Below are 27,837 nucleotides of genomic sequence, written 5' to 3'. Positions count from 1 at the left end.
ATGCCTATTTCCCTATAGATTGTAAGCTTGCGAGCAGGGTCTTCCTACCTCTATGACTGTTTGTTATTACCAAGTTTTGTTATATCATTGTTATTTCCAATTATAAAGCGCAACAGAATTTGCTGCGCTATATAAGAAACTGGTGATAAATAAATAAATAAATAATATATTTCAGTTAAAAATGATACACTATTCAATAATTAATAACCGCAATTATTAAACAACAGAGCTGGTCAGATGGTGAAGATGTTGAACTGCAGCCAAATATATAATACTGAAGTCTCCACAAGCTGAATACTTAATAGCAACAATGTGTCTCTTTTTCATAAGAAGCAGACAAGTTCCAGTTGTTATATAGCAATAGTAGCACCACAAGTATATATCCAAGTGCTTGGCAATAAGTGCACACTCAATAGTGTAATCCCGCAATATAAAATAATACCAGTCCACCCGCTACTGGAGTCAGATTTAGTTGGGATTAGCATTGGAGGAAGAGAGGGTTAAAGAAAAGGAAGTGCAGTCATAGGAACAAGCGATTGTGGGGAGAGAATTGTAGAGTAGGGAGAGTGAAGCATGGGCAACTGGGACAGCCATCAACCCTCAACAATAAAGGAACCTTAAATACACCAGCATTTAAGGAGAACTGTCCAAGACCTCAGGTGTAAGCAAATAGATTACTCGGATTCTCAAAGCACCTTACAGGAACAGGCAAGTGAACTTGCTAAAACCCCCCAAAACAAAACATACAGTAATTTACCCTTGCTACTGCATGCCAGAAGTAAGCCAGGCGGACATACTTAAATAGTCTCATACAGACTAGGGGCTGAGGATAATATGGTTAAAAATATAAATCCTACCCAGAGCTGCCCCTAATCAATATGATGCCCTAGGCAAGATTTTGGCTGGTGCCCCTTAGCACCGCTGCTAGTTCTGCCTCTGACCATGCACCCCTTTCCCATCACCATCACCCCTCAGTTATAGCAGTCCTCATTTTGGTGCTCCTACCCCCTATATTTTAAATAGGAACAGGGCGCACATTCCACACGCTGCCCAGAAAGGGGCGTGTTCTTTTGGGAAGGGGCATGGACACACAATAGTCACCCCAAATTCAAATTACACCACACCATATTGCTCTTTAGTCACATTACGCCACATAGTAGTGCCTTTTCTATACATCACGCCACACAGTAGAGCACCTTATACACATAATGCCACACATTGGTAATGCCTTTCTACACATAATACCACACAGTATTTCCCTTACACATATGACACACATTATTAATGTCCTTATAAACATAATACACCTTACACATTGTGCCAACCTTTATTAATGTCCTTATACACATAATGACACACACAATGCCCCTTACACTTATGTCGCACATTATTAATGCATTTATGCACCTGACACACATATGCCGAACACTATTGCACAACCAACCCACCCACACACATGGCCGCTAACACTGTGACCTCTTCCTCTGCTTGGATACAGATGTGTCCTCATACATCTTGCCTCAATATGCCATGCAGCTCCCGTCCAGCTCTGCTAAAGTTAAGCACCTTTTTTTCTTCAGAAAATGCATCAAATTTTCACTGATATGTGACTAGAACGTACAAGCAGCTTCTACTGATTAAAGTGATATGTAGCATGCCTATATTCTGTGTGCCACTGTGGCTGTATCTGCATACTAAATGCTACGTTACAGTGATTTCCAGGAATAAACTGTAATGTAGCATTTCATATGCAGATACAGCCACAGTCACACACAGAATATTAACATGCTGCATATCATTTTAATCATCAGAATCTGCTTGTGCCTCATGGCATTCCAAATGCCCTAGACATTTGCCTAGTTTGCCTATGCTTAGGGCCGCCTCTGATCCTACTCACTACCGCTCTGTCGGAACTACTACTGGGTCTAAGGAAACGCCTGTGTAACATGACTAATCATTTCATGACAGAGAATCTTTCTTTATAGTAGCTAAATGAAAATAACTGGGTATACTGTACATGATTAATTTTGTTTTTAGAGTGATTGGAATTAATGTCACAACTGATGTTTTATAACAACAATGTATAAAACATTCTTGAAGCTACTAATGAAAGGATTTGTCTAGAGAGCATTAAATTAATAGATTCATATTTGCTGCCATTTATCAACAAAATTGGAGTAATTTATATTGTATTCCATCAGCTTTACAGTACTTGTCAGGTTAATTTAGTCATGAAATTTCTCACAATCCTTTTCCATAGCATTTCCTTCCATGTTATACCTGACAATAAGTCAGTCCTTCAAAGGGATCAAGTGTTACGTTATTGGTAACTTGTCTGCGGCTGGATACTTGCCTTTCCCTACATAAGTGTTGGCGACACTCTGCGAAAAGTAAAAGATCATCGCTTTCTAATTCTGATTATACCACCATAATAGTGTATCTTACATTAGGCACTCAGTATAATGGGGGTCATTCCGAGTTGATCGTAGCTGTGCTAAATTTAGCACAGCTACGATCAGGCACTCAGACATGCGGGGGACGCCCAGCACAGGGCTAGTCCGCCCCGCATGTCAGTGCTGGCCCCCCCCTGCAGAAGTGCAAAAGCATTGCGCAGAGGCAACGCTTTTGCATTTCAGGTGTACCTCCCGGCTAGCGCAGCTCCTGCGTCTGGCCGGGAGAACCTCTTTGCTGCCCGGGTCGCAGCAGCTGCGTGTGATGTCACTCAGCCACCGCGCCCCACCCCCCAATGGTCCAGCCACACCTGCGTTGGCCGGACTGCGCCTCCTAAACAGCGGCTTAACGTCGCCTTCCAGCCCCCTCCCGTCCATCGACCGCCTCTGCCTGTCAATCAGGCAGAGGTGATCGCTAAGCAACGACGGCCTTCGGCCGTCTGGCAAGCGCCGGCGCACTGCGGCACTGGCGCATGCGCAGTACTGACTCGATCGCACCGCTGCGATAAACTGCAGAGTGCGATCGGGTCAGAATGACCCCCAATGTACGTACATTGATCAAATTTCTGCAAAACAATTAACGCAATTTGCATGTAGAATCAGCCTATCCAGTACTGAGAAAGCAAGATACCCATAGTAATGGTGGATGCCTTGCAGCACGTATAAAGCTAATATTAAATATTGCTCTTTGGACAAGCCCCTGGTGTATCTATAATGGGTGCAAGATGTGCGGTGCACATGGGCCCCTGTATCCAGTGGGCACCCCACACCCTGCACCCATTTAATTATACTTACGCTGGCTGCAGAAATCACTGGGATAATGGAACCTGCCAATACCAGTGTCTATTGCACCGCTGTTTTTCTTGTCAAGCCAAAGCCAGTGGCTCTATCCCCGAGTGCAGCTTCACTCGCCCCGGCAGTGTCATTTAGCCATATATGATCTGAGGGTTACTCAGATGTCTTATTTTCACGCTGTTGTTCCAATTCTGCACCCTTGGATGTAGCAGCAGATTAAGGTGCCTCTTGCAGTTTTAGCATAATTTTGTACTGCCACTTCTTACAAAGACGCAACTGCTGTGCTACAGCGTCCATCTCTGAATCAGCCCCTTAGTCACTATGTAGTCACTATGGAGTTATTACCCAGTGAAGAGCATTATGAGGCCATTCTCCAATGTCAGAATGACCTTGGGGGCGATACAGATGTGGATGGAAAGAGCTTTGCTGCTCCTTACTTGGAAACAGCAGCGATGCTAATAAATGGTAATGCAGCAGGAGGCATCTGGTCAGTGGTGCAAGTAGAAAAAATGTCATACAGGTACTGTGTGCGCGCGCCGAAGGCATGCGCGCCAAAAATGGGTGTGGCCAAATGCCGTATGGGGTGTCGCCAATGAAAATGTGGGTGAGATACACATATGGGGGAGGGGCAGATACACATATAACCCCCACAGTGCCAGATACACATTGCCCCACAGTGCCAGATACACGTTGCCCCACAGTGCCAGATACACGAATGCCCCACAGTGCCAGATACACGAATGCCCCCCACAGTGCCAGATACACGAATGCCCCCCACAGTGCCAGATACACGAATGCCCCCCACAGTGCCAGATATACATTGCCCCCCACAGTGCCAGATATACATTGCCCCCCACAGTGCCAGATATACATTGCCCCCCACAGTGCCAGGTATACATTGCCCACAACAGTGCCAGATATACATTGCCCACAACAGTGCCAGATATACATTGCCCGCCACAGTGCCAGATATACATTGCCCGCCACAGTGCCAGGTATACATTGCCCCCCACAGTGCCAGGTATACATTGCCCGCCACAGTGCCAGGTATACATTGCCCCCCACAGTGCCAGGTATACATTACCCCCCACAGTGCCAGGTATACATTGCCTCCCACAGTGCCAGGTATACATTGCCCGCCACAGTGCCAGGTATACATTGCCCCCCACAGTGCCAGGTATACATTGCCCCCCACAGTGCCAGGTATACATTGCCTCCCACAGTGCCAGGTATACATTGCCCGCCACAGTGCCAGGTATACATTGCCCCCCACAGTGCCAGGTATACATTGCCCCCCACAGTGCCAGGTATACATTGCCTCCCACAGTGCCAGGTATACATTGCCCCCCACAGTGCCAGATATACATTGCCCCCCACAGTGCTGCCTCCCCCCCCTTCCCCAGCTCACCGCTGCTGCTGTTGTGTTGTCTCCCGTGTGTGAGGGGAGGAGAGCGCAGCCTGCGCCTCTCCTTCCCCTCAGTCTCCGGCGGGTGAGTTCAATATTCAGCGCCGATCCGTGATCATGGGCGGTGCTGATTTGAACGAAGACACTGAGGGCAGGAGAGGCGCAGGCTGCGCTCTCCTCCCCTCATATCAGCGGTAGCAAGCGGCGGCCCGTTGGTGTGGGTACGGCGTACCCACGGCTAAATTCTTAAAGGTACGCCGTACCCACCCGTACCCGCATACTTGCACCGCTGCATCTGGTATAAGTAGGCGACTACTGCTTGCACGTGTGATCCCCTGCTGTGTCCGAAGATGCAGCATCGGATCACATGCAACACCATCGGCCAGCTGAGTAACCCATGGGATTACGCTGCCCGGCTGCCGCAGCAGCTGTGACTCTAAGGCCAGGTAATCTCTGTTGCAAGATGGAGATCCTGGCCTGGACACTCCCACAAAATGAAGCAGGACCTGTACTGCAGATGTGCAGTACAGGTCCGGCACATTCACAATGTACCAAAAAAGCAGTACATTGCAACATTACCACTAGAGCGACTGGACCTGAAACAGGCATTTATCAAGAGTAAAGAATACTGCTGAGGATAAAACAGTGGTCTGGGTAATTTGCAATGTGTGTATAATTTACTTTGAAATACTTGTATACAGTATGTAATTCTTTATAATTTTTCCTGCCTAAATCCATCAGCCAATACGAGGAAACAGAGCAGCTGGGAGAGTGCAGTCATAGAGGCTACCTAGTAATAACTCCAATACATGTTGGACTCACTGAACCAAACCAAACACAATTTAGAGAAAACATGAGGGTCGCCGGATTTTACGAAACAGCAGGACATATTTGCTAGGAAGAATTCGCAAAATGCGTATTACTAATTAATCTCACAGATTAACAGTGTTATGAATTTATTTTATTTTCTACAATCTTTTCCTTTGAGTGACCATTTCCAATAATCAATATTCGGATCATGTACCAGTCGTGTCTTCCACTGGTAACTTACAGAGACATGTTTGTGAATAGAACTCGAGGAGAAGCAAAATGTCATGTAATACATTGGGAAGCGGAAGCAAAAGGTTAGCTAAGCTGTAAAACAGCACAATATATGCACTCTGATTGGTAATTGTCTTTTTGTTACACTGCAGATCTTCTTAATTGCAGTTAGTGACACGTAGACCACAAGCTGATATTGATCAATTGCTAAAATCTTTGAATAAATGTGTAATAGCATGAAGCATTGTGAAGCCATTTTGCATTGTGCATGCTAGAATCAATTCACTCTTTAAAATGCTCATTATTCAAGATACACTAGGAAAGATTATACATTTTATCACAGTGACCATGTCAGTGGTGGCAGAAAGCAGTCATACAGTTAAACTATAAAATGATTCTCCTCTTTTTAACAGGCTGCATTTATTAATTATTAGAACTTCTATTTATATCATCTAATATTTCATTAGTCAAAATTCTAATTATCATAGATGGATATTTTGGTCGCTGAGCAAGGAAATGAGATTTAACACGCAAGCCTTTATATAGCATCTTGTCAGCTACTTTGTGACAGTAAATGTAATATTTCCTGTGATGACCTCTAGTGGTCACAATATTAAAGAATAATTATACGGAGCTACTGCTTGGGTGCCAGTACGATTTGTAAATTCTCTATGACAGCTAAGTTACCCAAGGAATATTTATACACGCTATATGTTTTTAAACGTATGCTTGTAGTAATTAACTGTCTGAGTCAGTGATTTTGTATGTCAGTGGTGCACTTACAGTATCTGCAAACCAAGGAGCTGATTTTACTACCATAGGTTCATTTGATTAAAATGACTAATGTTTTGCCACTAATGGATGCTCAATTACACAGCTGGAAGAGATATGATAGTTGCCTGGTTCACCTTGCAAGAGTTGTTTAGGGTGGGATGGAGAGAGCATTAGCTGAAGCTCCCAGCATCCACTTGGTCCTTATTGCGAGCAGCTTGCATATGTGATCCCAGAGCCGGCCATAGGCATAGGCAAACTAGGCAATTGCCTAGGGCATTTGGTATGCCTAGGGGCATCAGCAACTTCTGCTGATTAAAATGATATGCGGCATGCCTATATTCTGTGTGTAGCATTTCATATGCAGATACAGCCACAGTCTCACACTGTATATAGGCATGCTGTATATCATTTTAATCAGTAGAAGCTGCTTGTGCATCCTAGCCACACAGCAATGCAAATAAGATGCATTTTCATTAAAAAAATGTGCCCGACGTTAGCATTGAGGCAAGCTTTATGAGGACACACCTGTATCCAAGCAGAGGTCACAGTTTTAGTGGCAGTGTGAGTGCTGTGTGCATGTGAGTGGGTTGGTTGTGCAGTAGTGTTTAGAATATTTGTAAGGAGCATTATGTGTGTCATGTAAAAATGCATTAATAATGTGCAACATGTGTGTAAGGGGCACTATGTGTGTCATTATGTGTATAAGGGCATTAATAATGTGCGGCATATGTGTAACAGGGTACTACTGTATGTGTGTCATTATGTGTATAGGGGCACTAATAATGTGCAGCAAATGTGTAGGGGGCACTATGTGTGTCATTATGTGTATAAGGGCATTAATAATGTGCAGCATATGTGAAAGGGGCATTATGTGTAAAAGGGCATTAATAAAGGTTGTCATAATGTGTAAGGCGCATTATGTTTATAAGGACATTAATAATGTGTCTCATATGTGTAAGCGGCATTACTGTGTGGCATTAAGTGTATAAGGTGCTCTACTATGTGGCATTGTGTATAGAAAGGGCACTATGTGTCGTCTAATGTGACTAAAGAGCAATAGGGTGTGGTATAATGTGAATAAGGAGAAATTCAGTGTGATATAATGTGAATAAGGGGCTCTGCTGTGAGGAGTAACGTTTATAAGGTAAAGTGATACTACTGTGGGATGTAATATGAATTCTGGTCACTATCGCATGATCAAATGTGAATAAAGTTGCAGTACTGTGTGGCGTAATTGGAATTGGGGTTACTATTGTGTGGCCATGCCCTTGCCAGCAAAAACACACCCCTTTTTGGGCTGTGCGCCAAATGTGCGAACTGTTCCTATTTAAAATATAGGGGGTACAAACACCTGGGAAAGAGGTGCAAGGTCAGAGGCGGAACCAGCGGTGATGCTAGGGGGCACCAGCCAAAATCTTGCCTAGGGCATCATATTGGTTAGGGCCAGCTCTGTGTGATCCATACTGAATGAGGGGCTAAGTACTAATTCTGAGTTGAGAGCAAGCAAAAAAAGAAAGAAAAGAAGTGATTATGTATCTTGAAGACACCATGTTGGCAATGCAAGTGGTGCAAATAATTTTTCTTGTATGCAGAATTAATAATTTTACATGTAGCCCGAAGTTTAGATATGAGAATGCGGCATGCCCCTCCCAAATCTAATTCTGGGGGTGATTCAGACCTGATCATAGATATGCTAAATTTAGCACATCTTCAATCAGTTTCTCTGACATGCGGGGGGATGCCCAGCACAGAGCTAGTCCACCCAGCATGCCAGGCCCTACCCCCCCACAGGTGCGAAAGCATCGCACTGCGACGATGCTTTCACACCCGCCAATAGCTCCATGCCTGTGCAGCCTAGGTGCGCTGGCAGGCGGCTACCCGCCATGTTCTTGGTCACAGTACCTGCGTGTGATGTCATGCAGTGGACCACAGTCCACCCCAGCAACGGTCCTAACGCCGTTCTATCCATTCTAATGCCATTTTCACGCGCCTTCCAACCCCGCGACTGCCTTTGCCTGTCACAGTGTACGCGGGCGCACAACCAAAAGGACTTCAGGTTGCGATTGCTGTTGTAGCAGAGCTCGTGTCTGAATTAGGCTCTCTATCTGCACATTTGAAATCTGCCCACCTGCAGTGCAACATGGTTCTGCCAATGAGCAAAGATGTTTGCTCTTTTTTTTTTTTTACTTTGCTCCCATCTCAGAATCAGCAACATAAGGAAAGTCTGGTTTCTGGCTGCAGTTCTTGAACTGTGCATTAATCACTTTTACAGTGTACAGGTTGGTTTATTAGGTAATCTTAGTTGACTAGGGTGGCTTTTACTTTATTTAGTTACAGTAAAATGTTATTAGACCCCCTTTTAACTAGAGATGAGCAGGTAAACCTCCCCGAACATCCCATTCCGAGCCCAGATCCGAGTCCAGCTTGGGACTTCCTGTCAGACTCAGGAAAAAGCAAAACATCATCATCCCACTGTTGGATTCTTCTGGGTTTTGGATTCCGTATAACCAGCCGCGCATCGCCGCCATTTTCACTCCAGACTTGGAGAGTGAGGGAGACCTTGTCTCTTTTTGGGTGGTGACATTGTGTGGGGTTATTGTGTGCTCTGTAGGGGTGCTGCTGCAGTCACTGTCATGTACCTGTGCTGTGTTAAGGGTGCTGTCCTGGCTGTCACTGGTGTTTCATGTGCTGTTACGGGTGTTGCAGCTGTACATGGGTGTAGCTGTCCTCCTGTATGCTGTAAAATATAGGTGTGCTGCTGTTAAAATAACATTACACTGACCCTGTATCCTGTAAAAATTCAGGGGTGTGGTTGTAAAAAATTAAAAGCACACTGGTCCTGTATGCTGTAAACATATAGGGGTGCTGCTGTTAAAATAACATTACTTTGGCCCTGTATGCTGTAGAAATTCAGGGGTGCAGTTGTTAAAATAACATTACACTGGTCCTGTATGCTGTAAAAATATAGGGGTGCTGCTGTTAAAATAACATTAGACTGTCCCTGTATGCTGTAAAAATTCAGGGGTGCAGTTAAAAATTAAAAGCACACTGCTCCTGTATGTTGTAAAAATATATGGGTGCTGCTGTTAAAATAACATTACATTGGCACTGTATGCTGTAAAAATATAGGGGCGCTGCTGTTAAAATAACATTACACTGGCCCTGTATGCTGTAAAAAAAATCAGGGGTGCAGTTGTTAAAAATTAAAATCACACTGGTCCTGTATGCTGTAACAATATAGGGGTGCTACTGTTAAAATAACATTACACTGGCCCTGTATGCTGTAAAAATTCAGGGGTGCAGTTGTTAAAAATAAAAAGCACATTGGTCCTGTATGCTGCAAAAATATAGGGGTGCTGTTGTGAAAATAACATTACACTGACCCTGTATGTTGTAAAAATTCAGGGGTGCAGTTGTTAAAAATTAAAAGCACACTGGTCCTGTATGCTGTAAAAATATAGGGGTGCTGCTGTTAAAATAACAATAAACTGGCTCTGTATGTTGTAAAAATGCAAGGGTGCAGTTGTTAAATTTAAAAGCTCACTGGTCCTGTATACTGTAAAAATATAGGGGTGCTGCTGTTAAAATAATGTTACACTGGCCCTGTATGCTGTAGAAATTCAGAGGTGCAGTTGTTAAAATAACATTACACTGGTCCTGTATGCTGTAAAAAAATGAGGGGTGCAGTTAATAATTAAAAGCACACTGCTCCTGTATGCTGTAAAAATATAGGGGTGCTGCTGTTAAAATAACATTACATTGGCCCTGTATGCTGTAAAAATATAGGGGTGCTGCTGTTAAAATAACATTACACTGGCCCTGCATGCTGTCAAAATATAGGGGTGCTGCTGTTAAAATATCATTACACTGACCCTGTATGCTGTAAAAATGTAGGGATGCAGTTGTTATAAATCAAAAGCACACTGGTCCTGTATGCTGTAAAAATATAGGGGTGCTGCTGTTAAAATAACATTACACTGTCCCTGTATGCTGTAAAAATTCAGGGATGCAGTTGTTAAAAATCAAAAGCACACTGGTCCTGTATGCTGTAAAAATTCAGGGGCGCAGTTGTTAAAAATTAAAAGCACACTGGTCCTGTATGCTGTAAAAATATAGGGGTGCTGCTGTTAAAATAACATTATACTGGCCCTGTATGCTGTAGAAATTCTGGGATGCAGTTGTTAAAATAAAATTACACTGGTCCTGTATGCTGTAAAAATATAGGGGTGCTGCTGTTAAAAGAACATTACACTGGCTCTGAATGCTGTAAAATGTCAGGGGTTCCGTTTAAAAATTAAAAGCACATTGCTCCTATATGCTGTCAAAATATAGAGGTGCTGCTGTTGAAATAAAATTTCATTGGCCCTGTATGCTGTACAAATATAGGGGTGCTGCTGTTAAAATAACATTACACTGGCCCTGTATGCTGTAAAAATTCAAGGGTGCAGTTGTTAAAATAACATTACACTGGCCGTGTATCCTGTAAAAATTCAGGGATGCAGTTGTTAAAATAACATTACACTGGTCCTGTATGCTGTAAAAATATTGGGTTGCTGCTGTTAAAATAACATTACACTGGCCCTGTATACTGTAAAAATTCAAGGGTGCAGTTGTTAAAATAACATTACACTGGCCGTTTATCCTGTAAAAATTCAGGGATGCAGTTGTTAAAATAACATTACACTGGTCCTTAATGCTGTAAAAATATTGGGGTGCTGCTGTTAAAATAACATTACACTGGCCCTGTATGCTGTAAAAATTCAAGGGTGAGTTGTAAAAATAACATTACACTGGGCGTGTATCCTGGAAAAATTCAGGGATGCAGTTGTTAAAATAACATTACACTGGTCCTATATGCTGTAAAAATATTGGGGTGCTGCTGTTAAAATAACATTACACTGGCCCTGTATGCTGTAAAAATATATGGGTGCTGCTGTTAAAATGACATTACACTGGCCATGAATGCTGTAAAATGTCAGGGGTGCAGTTAAAAATTAAAAGCACATTGGTTCTGTATGCTGTAAAAATATAGGGGTGCTGTTGTGAAAATAACATTACACTGGCCCTGTATGCTGTAAAAATATTGGGGTGCTGCTGTTAAGATAACATTAAACTGATTAAACTGGCCCGTTATCCTGTAAAAATTCAGGGATGCAGTTGTTAAAAATTAAAAGCACACTGCTCCTGTATGTTGTAAAATATAGGGGTGCTGCTGTGATAATAACATTACACAGTCCCTGTATGCTGTAAAAATTCAGAGGTGCAGTTGTTAAAAATTAAAACCACTGGTCCTGTATGCTGTCAAAATATAGGGGTGCTGTTAAAATAACATTACACTGGCCCTGTATGCTGTCAAAATTCAGGGGTGCAGGAAAAAATGTAAAGCACACTGCTCCTGTATGCTGTTTAAATATAGGGGTGCTGCTGTTAAAATAACATTACACTGGCCCTGTATGCTGTAAAAATATAGGGTTGCTGCTGTTAAAATACTATTACACTGGCCCTATATGCTGTAAAAATGTAGGGGTGTAGTAAGATCAATGTACACTGGCCCTGTCTTGTATGCTGTAAAAAAATCTGTGGTGCAGTGAAAATAAATGTTCACTGGCTCTAATTTATATGCTGTAATAATTCTAGGATGCAGTGAAAATCAATGTACACCGGCCCTGTCTTGTATGCTGTAATAATTCTAGGGTGCAGTGAAAATCAATGTACACTGGCACTGTCTTGTATGCTGTAATAATTCTAGGGTGCAGTGAAAATCAATGTACACTGGCACTGTCTTGTATGCTGTAAAAATTCAGTGGTGCTGAGAAAATAAATGTACACTGGCCCTGTATGCTGTAAAAAATCAGGGGTGCTGTTGTTAAAATAAAAGTACACTGGTCCTGTATTCTGTAAAAATACAGGGGTGCAGTGAAAATAAATGTACACTGGCCTTGTCTTGTATGCTGTAAAATTACAGGGGTGTTGTAAAAATACAGGGGTGCTGGCACTTTCCACGGTTGCGATGTCTAGGCCTGACCTTCACAACACTGTATGGGAAGAGGAGGCTCCTTCCACCATTTGCTCACCCCCTGTAAGTGCTGGGAAGAGCACCGCCAGTACAATTGCTGATATTGAAATTGAGGATGTCACTGTAGAAGTAAACCAGGATGAGGAGGATATGGGTGTAGCTGGCACTGCAGAGGAAGTTGATGATGAGGATTCTGATGGTGATGTGGTTTGTTTGAATAAGGCACCAGCAGAGACAGTTGTTGGCCATGTGATGAAAAAGCCCATTGTCATGCCTGGGCAAAATACCAAAAAAGTCACCTCTTCGGTGGGGAATTATTTCTCCACATATCCGGACAACAGGTGACAAGCCACCTGTTGCCTTTGTCAATCCATAATAAGTAGGGGCAGGGGCGGATTGGGACGCCAGGACATCGGATGAGTTCCTGGTTGGCAGTCGAGTCGGCCGGCTCCCACTACTGCAGGGCCGGCTGCTGTGATTAGAGACAAGCTCACTCAGCTCCACCTCTGATCTGAGCAGTTCCTACCATGGGCCTTTGTGAAGGCGGAGCTAATGTGTCAGCTCCAGCCTCCATGCTCCGTCCAGCAGGCAGCAGCGCAGCTGTTCAGGTGACCGAAGAGCATGAAGGAAGCTCAGCAGCCGCATGTGGTGCAGATCGGGTAAGTGAAAGGGAGTGCTGGAGCTGGGTAATCCCTATTGTCACCTCCTCTGTATGGCCGGTCCCATAGCTCCCTTGGCCGTCCGGCAGCCACACACTACCAATTCCCGCTAGCAGGAAGTTGCAGAAGGCAGCTATAGCCTGGCTCCGATGGTTACAGGGAGTACGGGACTCACAGAGGGTGGGGCTACATGGGACTCACAGGGGGTGGGGCTACATGGGCCTTAGTAAGAGCAAGGAGGGAAAACCTGCTACAGAAGTCAAGTCAGGGCCGGGCTGGACCATGCAACGAGACTGCAGTGCACTTTGACTTTGCTCAGTGTTTGTATGGTAAGAGGGAGTGGAGGGAAATATGTGTGTGTGTGTGTGTGTGTGACAGTAACTTGCATGTGAGCTTGTGTGTGTGTGTCTTGCTTGTGTGGGTGAGTGACTTGCATGTGAGCTTCTGTGTGTGTGTCCGTGTGAGATAATGCATGTGAGCTTGTGTTTGTGTGACTTGCATGCAGTGGCGGGCTGGGGGCAGAATGCCACATGTTCCCCGTGCCGCTACCAATTTTCTTTAGGGCTAGTGGCTAGCTTCAGCAGCATCATGTGGGTGCAATGGGTGTGCTTGCTATAGGGTCTGCACAGTATGCTACCAAACTGCACCATTTTTCCCCTTTATTAACACTTTGCGGTGGAAGGTGGGGGCGGGCGGGGTGACAACTCCACATGTGCAAGCGGCATGGGGCCGGGTATGTTTGCTGATTGGGCCATGCAGCAGGAGCACAGTCTGTATGGCCACAGCACACAGTCCTTTCCTTCCTCACTGTTGGCTCCTCCTCACAGGCTCACAGTGCAGCAGAAGCAGGCTGCTGCGGGTCCCGGTCCTCCTCCATTGCGTCCACCATGCTCAGCTGTGACTGGGAAACTTGAGCAATGAACAGCACCGCAACCCTTACTTACAAGCTTGGTAATTGCTGCCTCTCTCTGTCCCTGCTGTCTTTCTCTGTCCCTGCTGCCACTCACTCTAGCTACAGTATGTCCCTGATGCCTCTCTCTCTGTCCCTGTGTCTCTGTGTCCCTGCTGCCTCTATGTCCCTGCTGCCTCTCCGTCTCTATGTCCCTGCTGCTCCTTCTCTCTGCCTTTGTTCCTGCTTCCTCCATCTCTATGTCCCTGTTGCCTCTCTGTCCCTGCTGCCACTCTGTGTCTCTGCTCTCTCTGTCCCTGATGCTTCTCTCTGCCTCTATGTCCCTGCCGCCCCTCTCTCTATGTCCCTGCTGCCTCTTTGTCTGTCTCTGTTCCTGCTGCCTCTCTCTCCGTCTCTATGTGCCTGCTGCCCCTCTCTATGCCTCTTTGTCCTTGCTACCTCCGTCTCTATGTCCCTGCTGCCACTCTGTGTCCCTGCTGCCTCTCTCGGCCTCTGTTTCCCTGCTGCCTCTCTCTGCCTCTTTGTCCCTGCTGGCTCTCTCTGTCCCTGCCGCCCCTCTCTGCCTATATGTCCCTGCAGCCTCTCTCTCCATCTCTATGTCCCTGCTGCCCCTCTCTACGCCTCTTTGTCCTTGCTACCTCTGTCTCCATGTCCCTGCTGCCACTCTGTGTCCCTGCTGCCTCTCTCTGCCTCTATGTCCTTGCTGCCTCTCTCTGCCTCTATGTCCCTGCTGCCTCTCTCTGTATCTCTTTCCCTGCTGCCCCTCTCTGCCTCTATGTCCCTGCAGCTTCCCTCTCCATCGCTATGTCCATGCTACCTCTCCCTTCGTCTCTATATGCCTGCTGCCTCTCTTTCCAACTCTATCTCCCTGCTAACTTTCTCTCCATCTCTATGTCCGTTTTGCCTCTCTCTGTCCCTGCTGCCACTCTGTGTCCCTGCTGTCTCTCTTTGCCTCTTTGTCCCTGCTGCCCCTTTCTGCCTCTATGTCCCTGCTGCCACTTTCTAAGTCTCTATGTCCCTGCTACCTCTCTCTCCATGTCTATGTCTCTCTCTGTCCTTGCTGCCCCTCTCTGTCTCTGTCACTGCTGACTCTCTGTCTCTATGTCCCTGCTACCTCTCTCTCTGTCTTTATGTCCCTGTTGCCTCTCTCTGTCCCAGCTGTCTCTCTCTCTGTCCCAGCTGTCTCTCTCTGCCTCTATTTCCCTGCTGCCTCTCTCTGTCCCTGTTGCCCCTCTTTTCCTCTATGTCCCTGCTGTCTCTATTTGTCCCTGCGGCCTCTCTCTTTATCTATGTGCCTAGTGCTGCCATCTCTATGTCCCTACTGCCTCTATTTCTATGCCCCTCTTCTTCACTCCATCTCTGTTTCCCTGTTGCCTCACTCAGTCTCTGTATCTAGTACCTCTTCCTCACTCCATCTCTGTTTCCCTGTTGCCTCACTCAGTCTCTGTATCTACTACCTCTCTCTATGTCCCTGCTATCTCTCTCTCTATATGCCTGCTGCCTCTACTCATTACAGACAAACATTATGCATTGATTCATGTCCGTTTTCATTCTTGTGGTAAATATACAAATGATGCAAACATTTAGGTGACACGCCTGTTGGCGATTTATTCACCCCAAATAGGTGTTCATTGTGTGCTAATTGCACTAGAGATTGCCTTATGTATAATAGTTTGTGCTATGCACTGACCTCCATTATGGTAACATGAAGTCCACAAAATTACTGTAGTTGTGTATAGGGTACCACCTACTAGCGCAGTCACTCACCCATGCAATTTTGGCAGATAAAGTCTAATGGTACAGTGCTGTGCACTAACCTCCGATGTGACATGGAGCAGAGAGCAAAGTGTCTGCTGGTAGATTTAGGTACAGTCCAAGCATGTATGGCAAACACAAGTCGGGACTTTAATCGATATCTCCGCAGTCAAGTTTCGCCTGACTCTGCAGGCCTCATCAGAATCAGCACTGCACCATTTGACTTTTGTGTGTGTAGGGGTAAGGGTGTTGAAGAAGTGGGGAAAAATGGATTGGCATACTGGGAGAAGTCAAGGGCGTGAGAGGAACATTGAAGAGGCACGAGGGGAGAAGTGTGATCTGTCAGCTCCAGGCCCATGCATACCTTAATCTGGAACTGGGCATTAGCATAAAGGTGCAGACACAACTTCAGCAAAAGATATAAAGGAAGGCCCAACTGCATCCACCTCAGAATCAGGCTTTATGAGAAGGCATCCCGTCCCTATCAACAGACCCCACCCTCTATACAGACCACACCCCCATTAGGGCTGCTTCCCTAAATTTTACAGGCTGGTTGTCCATCCTAATCCACCCCTGAGTAGGGGTAAGGACGTTAGCCACCTAGAAACATCCTCCCTTATACATCACCTGCAGCGCATTCATCATAAGTCATTGTCAAGTTCAGAAACTTTGGGTAATAGCATAAGCAGTCCACTGACACCTAAATTATGTGATTTGTTTGTTTGAATAGTATTTCTCTGTGTGGATGAGGATGTAAGCACTGAAGGGGGGGGGATCTGAAGATGAGGATGACATCTTGCCACTGTAGAGCCAATTTGTGCAAGGAGATATTAATTGCTTCTTTTTTGTGGGGGCCCAAACAAACCAATCATTTCAGGCACAGTTGTGTGGCAGACCCTGTCGCTGAAATGATTGGTTTGTTAAAGTGTGCATGTCCTGTTTATACAACATAAGGTTGAGTGGGAGGGCTCAAGGACAATTCAATCTTGCACATCTTTTCTTTGCCACATTCCAGGGGTGCTGCCCTATATGGGTTGCTGCACCTCTGCCGTATCAGTCCAGTAGTGCTGCCCCACTGCCATTTAAGTCCAGGGGTGCTGTTGCCTGTCTGCTGTGCTGTGTAATTCTCCAGGGGTGCTGCTTATGCTGTAAAAGTCTGGGGGTGCTGCCGTATAATTCCAGGGGTGCAGCTGTACTTGATCCTAGGCTTAAATGAAAGCCTAGAGCAAATATGAAACAAGCTTCAACATCACAAACAGTTTTGTGAAAACTAGTCGCAAACGTGGAATTGAAATTGCCGAAGTGTTTTTAAATAAAGTGGGTAGAGACCACATTTGTGTCCAAAGTCAGTGTGACTCAGAAGAGACTGAATCATAATCCAGCGCAACTGCCGGAGAGGTACAGTAAAAGTGATATTTTCTGCCGGAGCATTAGAGAGATGTTCTTCTCAATTCTTTCATGTTAGGGACTCACTCCAATGAATGGCTCCAATTAGTCAACCTTAATTTTGATTTATTATTGATGTTCCACATTTTGGGATTATTTATTTAGAAGATGCGCATTTGTTGTACAGGGATCTTCTTTTCCTAAGGGCTGTGTAGGGTTATCGCAAGACCTCGGGGTGTTAGAAGAACAGAGTTTAAGTGATCTTGCATTGCATCAGCTTTCCATTGCATTCAGTGTCGGACTGGGGCATGGAGGGCCCACTGGGGAAATGCAGTGATAGGGGCCCATGCTTAGAGGCTTGGCTAACCAGTAGTGCATGTTCTGGGCCCCTTGATACATATATATAGAAAATACCGCTAGTGCATGCATGATAATGTACCAGATAATAATAACACTGTAGAAAGTACACCACAGTCCTGTGCAGTATAATGTAATTTATGCATAATGTGTAAGTCAAGTTCAAAATATGATCCCTAGAGGAGGGGGTGGGGGCCTCGGGCAGTGGGGCCCACCGGTGGTTTCCCCAGTACCAGACCCTCCAACATGACCCGCCCCACTAGGTACAAAATGCTCTGTTCCTGGACTTCCCTCTTAATTTATGATTTCCATCACCTGTGTTGAACTAGTTAAATGATAAGAAAGCTGTTTCTTCACAGGGGATGGCAATAATAAATTAAGAGGGAAGTCCAGAAACAGAGCATTTTGTACCTAGTGGGGCGGGTCATGTTGGAGGGTATGCAGTACCCCTATTGGCCAGTCCGACCCTGATTGCATTGCAGCACTAGATGGGCCAGGAGCTCCTGTGAGACACAACAGTTACTGAATAAGGCCCAGTATGGAGTCTCATGGTGGCTTACAGCCAGGAAAATGTCTGGCTTGCCAGTCTGAGGCATGCTGTGGGCACAAAGGTTAGCATTGCTTCCTCCTACAGTCCTACTTATAGTATGAAATTAGTTTGGACTGTATATTGGTATGATCCACTGGGGCAGGCACTCAATAACAAAAAAAATTACTGCACAGTCGTGCTTATTATTCTACCGAACTCATCCGAACTCAACTTGCCCCATCCGGGGCTGCTGTGGGGGCTCAGGAGGGGCTTCTAAAACATCTAAGGAGCTGCTTTATTTAAGAATAAAATATGAATAAAATAAACAAGACATACAGGTATGCTCACATGCGTGTAACTGGGACACACAGGTATGCTCACATGCATGTAACTGGGACACACAGGTATGCTCACATGCATGTAACTGGGACACACAGGTATGCTCACATGTGTGTAACTGGGAGCTGTGAAAAACAAAAATAAGGCATTTCCCACAAAATATGTAAATAAAAATGCAATAAAAAAATAAAAAGTAAAAAAAGAAACCCACAAGATTTTTACAAAATAAGTCTCCAGACTCCGTGGAGGGGAAAATATCCAATCTTGATCCTGTGGTATACACCAGTTTATTTGCATCACAACATTAAATCCGAGATTATCTTAATCCCTGAAAATGGAGAAGGGGGTACAAATTTGGAGGCTTTGGCTCCTAGTTTTTCAGTTTGTCCAGTAATGTGGTAATTAGTAATTATATATTTGCTTGGTTGAAGTCCTTTCTATTCCACACCAATATAGGAGTGGAGTTGAAAGCCTTCTTGACACTGTCCTCTTCCTCTTGCCTCTTCTCATAATGTGAAACGTCATCAAATATGGAGGTGGTACTGTATGTTTGTAGCTAGCTATGATTCTGAGAACTTGGCGAGCTTTTTCCAGGAGGACCACCTGTCGCTGAAATTATGGGTTTATTAAACTGTGCATGTCCTGTGCATGGGAAGGCCCAAGACAATTCCATCTTGCACCTCTTTTTTTCTTTGCATTATGTGCTCTTTGGGGCCTAGTTTTTAAAACTGCCATCCTGTCTGCCACTGCAGTGACACTCCTAAATGAGAAAAGAAAGAGAGGCGCCCGTGACTTACAACCTCGGTGAACTTCCTGGTGCCGCACAGTGTGGAAAAATGGGGAAGCTGTCAACCCCCAAAAATAGCATTAACAAGAAAAAAGAACCAAAACATGCGCAAAAGGAAGAGCCAAAAAAATAATATTTGTATTTATTTTTTATTTTTATTTGTATTTTTATTAAGTATTTATTTAATTGTAGTTAATACCAAATAAATAAATTATAGATATAATCCTTAGAGTGACCACAATAAGATAATGAAAATAATATTAAAATGAATAAAACAACACAATCATGAAATATATAACCATCTAATTAATTTCTCATATATGGTTAGTATTCCAAAAGACCAATAATAGATACAAATGTATAAAATCCTGAAGAATAAATGGTTCCTAAAACAGGTAATACTGTATCACTTAGGATACATATTTAGATCACAATGATGCAAAAGAAAAAATATTAATAAATAGACTAAGAAGTCCACATTGGCTGGCCAGCCTTAATTAATACTTATTATATTGTGCACAAATAAAAATTTATCCAAGATCAATAAAGTAAATAAATGAAAGATGTATTGCCTGTAAGATATCATGGAATTGAATAAACAATAAGGGATCAAAATTCTTCCAATAACGATCTAAACTAGTAATAATTATCCGTTATACATGTATCCAAAAGTCTTGTGCGGCTCATTAGCTCCTAACCTCGTACGGCTGCTGATGTAAATGTTAAATGTTGGAGCAAATGGATAGAAGCCAGTCCCGTCCCTTTGACCAATGCTATTTGAAAGTCTCGATATAGGCACCTAGCTTTATGCGGCCGTAAGTGTGGGCAGCCAATGCCGTAATGTTACAGTCCCGTAATATGATGATTGTTATGAATAAATAAAAAAACTACTAATACACAGTCCCGAATGGCTCAAATAGCCCCTAGCCTAATAAGGCCATTGATGTGGGTGGCTATAATGACGGGATAATGTATTGATAAATAAACCCCGTCTCACTCGTAGCAATCTCACCCGTGCCAGTAAATGCATTTACTGGCACGGGTGAGATTGCTACGAGTGAGACGGGGTTTATTTATCAATACATTATCCCGTCATTATAGCCACCCACATCAATGGCCTTATTAGGCTAGGGGCTATTTGAGCCATTCGGGACTGTGTATTAGTAGTTTTTTTATTTATTCATAACAATCATCATATTACGGGACTGTAACATTACGGCATTGGCTGCCCACACTTACGGCCGCATAAAGCTAGGTGCCTATATCGAGACTTTCAAATAGCATTGGTCAAAGGGACGGGACTGGCTTCTATCCATTTGCTCCAACATTTAACATTTACATCAGCAGCCGTATGAGGTTAGGAGCTAATGAGCCGCACAAGACTTTTGGATACATGTATAACGGATAATTATTACTAGTTTAGATCGTTATTGGAAGAATTTTGATCCCTTATTGTTTATTCAATTCCATGATATCTTACAGGCAATACATCTTTCATTTATTTACTTTATTGATCTTGGATAAATTTTTATTTGTGCACAATATAATAAGTATTAATTAAGGCTGGCCAGCCAATGTGGACTTCTTAGTCTATTTATTAATATTTTTTCTTTTGCATCATTGTGATCTAAATATGTATCCTAAGTGATACAGTATTACCTGTTTTAGGAACCATTTATTCTTCAGGATTTTATACATTTGTATCTATTATTGCTCTTTTGGAATACTAACCATATATGAGAAATTAATTAGATGGTTATATATTTCATGATTGTGTTGTTTTATTCATTTTAATATTATTTTCATTATCTTATTGTGGTCACTCTAAGGATTATATCTATAATTTATTTATTTGGTATTAACTACAATTAAATAAATACTTAATAAAAATACAAATAAAAATAAATCCAAATATTATTTTTTTGGCTCTTCCTTTTGCGCACGTTTTGGTTCTTTTTTCTTGTTAACACTCCTAAATGGGCCAGGTGTTTGTGCCGCCCACTTGTGCCGGTTAGCTTAGTCATCCAGCGACCTCGTTGCAACCTTTTGGCCTAAAAACAATATTGTGAGGTGTTCAGAATAGACTGGAAATGAGTGGAAATGAATGTTATTGAGGTTAATAATACCGTAGGATCAAAATTACCCCCAAATTCTGTGATTTTAGCTGTTTTTATGTTTTTTTCAAAAATCATCCGGATCCAAAACCAAAACCCGAAAGGGTGGTTTTAGCAAAACCAATCCAGATCCAAAAAATGAGCGGGGATCCAGATCCAAAACCAAAACACAAAACCCGAAAAGTGTCCGCAGCACATCTCTACTTTTAACCCACATAACCTGTCCTGAACCTTAATGGTTGCATATATGGGCTTGTGCACTGCATAAGCCATTGGTTCCCAAATACGTCCCTCAAGGCACCCCAACAGTCCAGGTTTTACGGATGGTTTAATCAAACTGACTAAGGTACTAATGAAGTCACCTGTGCCCAGTGCGGTTTTTTGTAAAAAGATAGTTTCAGGAACTCCTAGGGGTGAGCAGTGGCAGGCTGAGCTGTGGGTAATGTGGGAGGAGCTACAGTGGCACACCGTTGTAAGACTATAGAATTTTCCTTGTTAAGAATAAAATAATTTGCGCATGCCAAAAAGGGGGTGGCCTTAAAGGAAAATACTACCTTATACCCCATTTTTGCAACCTGCATGCCCAGACATTGGCCACCACAGGAAAAAAAAAATCCTCATTCATTCCCCTTACATTATTTGCCATTTTCCCTCCATATACAATATGACACACACTGTAATACCCATTACACATTATACCACACACCGTAATGCCAATTATACAATATGCCACACACCAAAATGCCCATTTCATATTATGCCAGACACCGTAATGCACATTACACAATATACCACACACCCTAATGCCCATTGCATAATCTGCCACACACCACAATGGCCATTACACAATATACCACACACCATAATACTCATTTCACATTATGCCACACACTGTAATGCCCATTACACAATATGCCACACACCGTAATGCCCATTACACATTATGCCAGACACCATAATGCCCATTACACAATGACACACACCGTAATACCCACTACACATTATGGCACACATAGTTATGCCCCTAATTACTTTTAAATTACTTGCTCATTGTCAGGGGTCTCATGTTCGTTGCCAACGGTTTCATGCTCGTAAGAGGTTTCATGCTCTGGTTTCCATGCTCATTGCCAGGGTTCTTATGTCATGCTCATTGCTAGTGGTCTTTTGCTAGTTGACAGAAGTTTCCTGCTTATTGCTAGGGTCCTCCTGCTCATTGCCAGAGGTCTCATGCTCTTTGCCAAGGGTTTCATGTGAGAAGATGCATTTCTGCATCTTCTTCCGGAGGAGCCTATTTTCCCTGCACTTTCTGCATCTCACTGACAGACGCTAGAGGTCAAGTATGACCTCTAGCATAAGTCTCCAGCTATGTGGTGGCCCTTTTTGGTGGGCCTTTTGTACACAGGCTACAGGCGGGCACCTTTACTGCCACCGATGCTCCAAAAAGACTTTGGGGGAAGCAGGGGCTAGGAACACTTTGTGTTCCTCCCTCATTCCCGCACCTGTGACCTGACCACCGTAAAAAAAATAAAAAAATTGCTGGCACCAGCAGGAGGTGCCAAAACGCTGTTCCGGACAGTTCCGCCACAAAAATAGCCCTGCCTGTACCTAAGCATGGATATCCTTAAAACATACACTTTTTTTTCTTTTGTGAGGAATTAATATTTTACATTGTTGCTAAAAATTGTTTCCAGGGAAGCTACTGCTTATTTTGAATAGCTTCGTTATAGAGGCCAAAAATACAATTATATAATGAAAATAGCTTTTTCCATACACCAGTGTTTCCCAAACGTGGTGCCCAAGGCACCCCAACAGTCCAGATTTTAGGGATACCCCTGCTTGTGCACAGATGGTACAATCAAATTGACTGAGGTACTAATTAAGTCACTTGTGTGTAAGCATGGATATCCTTAAAACCTGGACCATTGGGCTGCATTGAGGACCGCATATGGGAACCACTGCCACACATTGTAAACTGAACAATTGAGCAGTATTTTTAAAAATAGGAAATTTTTAATGATAATTTCCTGGGACAAATCTATAAAATGTTAAATTTTGCTTGCAATTTGTAACATTTGGCACCTATGATTGTAGCAAGTGACATGAGTATTTTTCTGTTTTTACTTCGTTTAATGTACGGGAGAGGATTTTTAGGGGTATATGCAATTACCGGCGAATCGCGGCAATTTTTCGCCCGTTTTTTAATTCGACCTTCGAATTCCGGCAAGTGGGTGCCGGAATTCAACATATTCAATAAAAAACGGATTCTACAGTCCCGCTGTCGAAAAACGGCCGATTTGACGGATTTTGATTAGACTTGTAAAAATGTAAAAAAAATTGGGAAAAACGTGAAAAACCACGAAAAAAAATTGCGTGGGGTCCCCCCTCCTAAGCATAACCAGCCTCGGGCTCTTCGAGCCGGTCCTGGTTCTAAAAATCCGGGGGAAAAACTGACAGGGGATCCCCCGTATTTTTAAAACCAGCACCGGGCTCTGCGCCTGGTGCAAAAAATACGGGGGACAAAAAGCGTAGGGGTCCCCCGTATTTTTTACACCAGCATCGGGCTCCACTAGCTGGACAGATAATGTCACAGCCGGGGGTCACTTTTATACAGCGCCCTGCGGCCGTGGCATTAAATATCCATCTAGTCACCCCTGGCCGGGGTACCCTGGGGGAGTGGGGACCCCTTCAATCAAGGGGTCCCCCCCAGCCACCCAAGGGCCAGGGGTGAAGCCCGAGGCTGTCCCCCCCATCCAAGGGCTGCGGATGGGGGGCTGATAGCCTTGAGAAAATTGAAAAAATATTGTTTTTTCCAGTAGTACTACAAGTCCCAGCAAGCCTCCCCCGCAAGCTGGTACTTGGAGAACCATAAGTACCAGCATGCGGGTGGAAAAACGGGCCCGCTGGTACCTGTAGTTCTACTGGGAAAAAAATACCCAAATAAAAACAGGAGACACACACCTTGAAAGTAAAAGTTTATTTCATACATGCCGACACATACATACTTACCTATGTTGACCAGCCGACTGCCACGCCCCCCTCGTCACTGAAGAATCCGGGGTACCTGTGAATAAAATTATACTCACCTGATCCAGTGTCCGGATCTTTTTAAATAATCCTCGTACTTGGCAAAACAACAAAACGGCAACCCGGACCAAACGGACTGAAAGGGGTCCCATGTGACCCCACGTGACTCCTGTCACAGAGGGTCCCTTCAGCCAATCAGCGAGCGCAACGTCGTGGCACTCTGCTGATAGGCTATGCGCGTCTGATCTGTCAGACAGCGCATCGCAAAGCCTTACCATTATATTCAATGGTGGGAACTTTGCGGTCAGAGGTGAGGTCACCCGTGGTCAGCGGCTGACCGCGGGTAACCCCACCGCTGACCGCAAAGTTCCCACCATTGAATATAATGGAGGGAGCTGTGCGATGCGCTGTCTGCCAGCAGACGCGCATACAGCCAATCAGGAGAGTGCCACGAAGTGGCGCTTCCTGATTGGCTGAAGAGACCTTTCTGTGACAGGAGTCACGGGGGAATCTCTGCATTCGTGGAAAGGGGTCCCATGTGTAAACATGGGACCCCTTTCAGTCCGCCTGGTCCGGGTGTTAATTTTTTTGTTGTTGCCAAGTACGTGGATTATAATAAAAGACCACAGGACACTGGATCAGGTGAGTATAATTTTATTTTCAGGTACACCGTGGATTCTACTTGGACAAGTGGACAGAGGTCGGCGTGTGAACATAGGTAAGTATGTGTGTGTCGACATGTGTGAAATAAAGCTTTACTCTCACGGTGTGCGTGTCCTGTTTTTATTTGGGTATTTTATTCCCAGTAGAACTACAGGTACCAGCAGGCCCGTTTTTCTCCCGCATGCTGGTACTTGTGGTTCTCCAAGTATCAGCTTGCGGGGGAGGCTTGCTGGGACTTGTAGTACTACTGGAAAAACAATATTCTTTCAATTTTCTCAAGGCTATCAGCCCCCCATCTGCAGCCCTTGGATGGGGGGGACAGCCTCGGGCTTCACCCCTGGCCCTTGGGTGGCTGGGGGTGGGGTCCCTTGATTGAAGGGGTCCCCACTCCCCCAGGGTACCCCGGCCAGGTGTGACTAGTTGGATATTTAATACCACGGCCGCAGGGCGCTGTATAAAAGTGACCCCCGGCTGTGACATTATCTGTCCAGCTAGTGGAGCCCGATGCTGGTGTAAAAAATACGGGGGACCCCTACGCTTTTTGTCCCCCGTATTTTTTGCACCAGCACCAGGCGCAGAGCCCGGTGCTGGTTTTAAAAATACGGGGGATCCCCTGTCAGTTTTTCTCCCGGATTTTTAGAACCAGGATCGGCTCTAAGAGCCCGAGGCTGGTTATGCTTAGAAGGGGGGACCCCACGAATTTTTTTTTTCCGATTTTTAACATTCCATTAAAAAAAAATATATATATAAAAAAATATATATATTTTGTAAAATATATAAATAATACTTGTGCCTCCAAAATAGACAAACCAAGTACCTAATCCCTTCTAATATAAATAGATATGCTATTACCAATAAAAAAAAACACAAAAAAAAACATGTTTTAAAATTTTTTTATTAGATTCCGCCAGCAAAGTGTGGCGGATTGAAAATGACGAATTTACTGTCTAAAAGCACTGTTGTCGAATTTACAAACTTCAATTGAATATACTTTTGTCGAATTGCCGCATTTGTACCATTGCAGAAATGTCGAATTTGACAAATGTCGAATTTCAAAAAGTCGAATTTGGAAAGTCAGTTTTTTTGACGAAAAGTACTGAATTGCATTGTCGAATTTTTTTTTGGGGCGAAAATGTCCCGTTTTTCGACATTTTCGGGATTTCAACCGCAATTGCATATTCCCCTTAGTCTATTAAATCCTTAGTAGTTTGTTCTATAGCCTATTTATTGCTGCTTTTATTATGGAGGTGTCATATGAAAATACAAACACGCTGACTTGTGTGGAAATGTTGTGATCCAGAATAACACCCCAGGATGACAGAAATACAATAGTACATTTTGTTAAGTAGAAAAAATAGCATTAATAGTAATCGCAACATTTTACATACAGTACCCTGCTAAGGGGTCTCATGTTAAAGGTCTTACATCTGACATGCAGTACTAGATAATTAAGGGGAATTACATCAACGGGTGCTGTGACAGCTCTCCACTGTGAAGTCTAGATTATAACTTATGGCTGGAAACATATCAAGGAAAATAAAAATATTATAATATTACCCATTATAAGTAGAGATGAGCGGGTTCGGTTCCTCGGAATCCGAACCCGCCCGAACTTCATGTTTTTTTACACGGGTCCGAGCGACTCGGATCTTCCCGCCTTGCTCGGTTAACCCGAGCGCGCCCGAACGTCATCATCCCGCTGTCGGATTCTCGCGAGGCTCGGATTCTATCGCGAGACTCGGATTCTATATAAGGAGCCGCGCGTCGCCGCCATTTTCACACGTGCATTGAGAGTCATAGGGAGAGGACGTGGCTGGCGTCCTCTCCGTTTAGAGAAGAGAGAGACACAGTAGAGACGAGAGAGACACAGTAGTAGTAATTTTGGGGAGCATTATTAGGAGGAGTACTACTATACTACTATACTACTTGCTGAAGTGATATAGATAGATTAGATAGTGTGACTGTAAGTGTATTGTATTCATTATCTGACTTGTGGGGGAGACACTGACAGTGGGGAGCAGTTAGAGTCTGAGAGCAGGACTCAGGAGTACATATAACGTACAGTGCACACTTTTGCTGCCAGAGTCAGTGCCACACTGCCATTGTTGTGACCACACTGACCACCAGTATAATAATATATTTTGTGATTGTCTGCTTAGGACTCGGAGTACTAGTTGCAAGTTGCAACGTGACCTGACCACCAGTTTAATAATCAATCACCACCAGTTTAATATATATATATATATATATATATATATATATAATTGTATATAATATATATATATGTATATATAATATTGTATACCACCTACCCGTGGTTTTTTTTTTTCATTCTTCTTTATACATACTACTATAGTAGCTTACTGTAGCAGTCTGTGGTGCTGCTGACCTGACAGTGTCCAGCAGGTCCGTCATCAGTCATTACATAATAAATATATATAGTACCTGTCCGGCTGCAGTACTAGTGATATTATATTGATTTCATCTCATTATCAATAATTTATCATCCAGTCTAGACTCTATATTAGCAGCAGACACAGTACGTTAGTCCACGGCTGTAGCTACCTCTGTGTCGGCACTCGGCAGTCCATCCATAATTGTATACCACCTACCCGTGTTTTTTTTTTCTTTCTTCTTTGTACATACTACTATAGTATAGTAGCTTACTGTAGCAGTCTGCGGTGCTGCTGAGCTGACAGTGTCCAGCAGGTCCGTCATCAGTCATCATTACCTAATAAATATATTATCTACCTGTCCGGCTGCAGTACTAGTGATATTATATATACATACATATATATATTGATTTCATATCATTATCATCCAGTCTATATTA

Source organism: Pseudophryne corroboree, chromosome 4 (assembly GCF_028390025.1).
Source record: "Pseudophryne corroboree isolate aPseCor3 chromosome 4, aPseCor3.hap2, whole genome shotgun sequence".
NCBI classification, from domain to species: Eukaryota; Metazoa; Chordata; class Amphibia; order Anura; family Myobatrachidae; genus Pseudophryne; species Pseudophryne corroboree.
The sequence above is the reverse complement of the archived record's forward strand: the minus strand, read 5'-3'. Positions refer to the sequence as shown.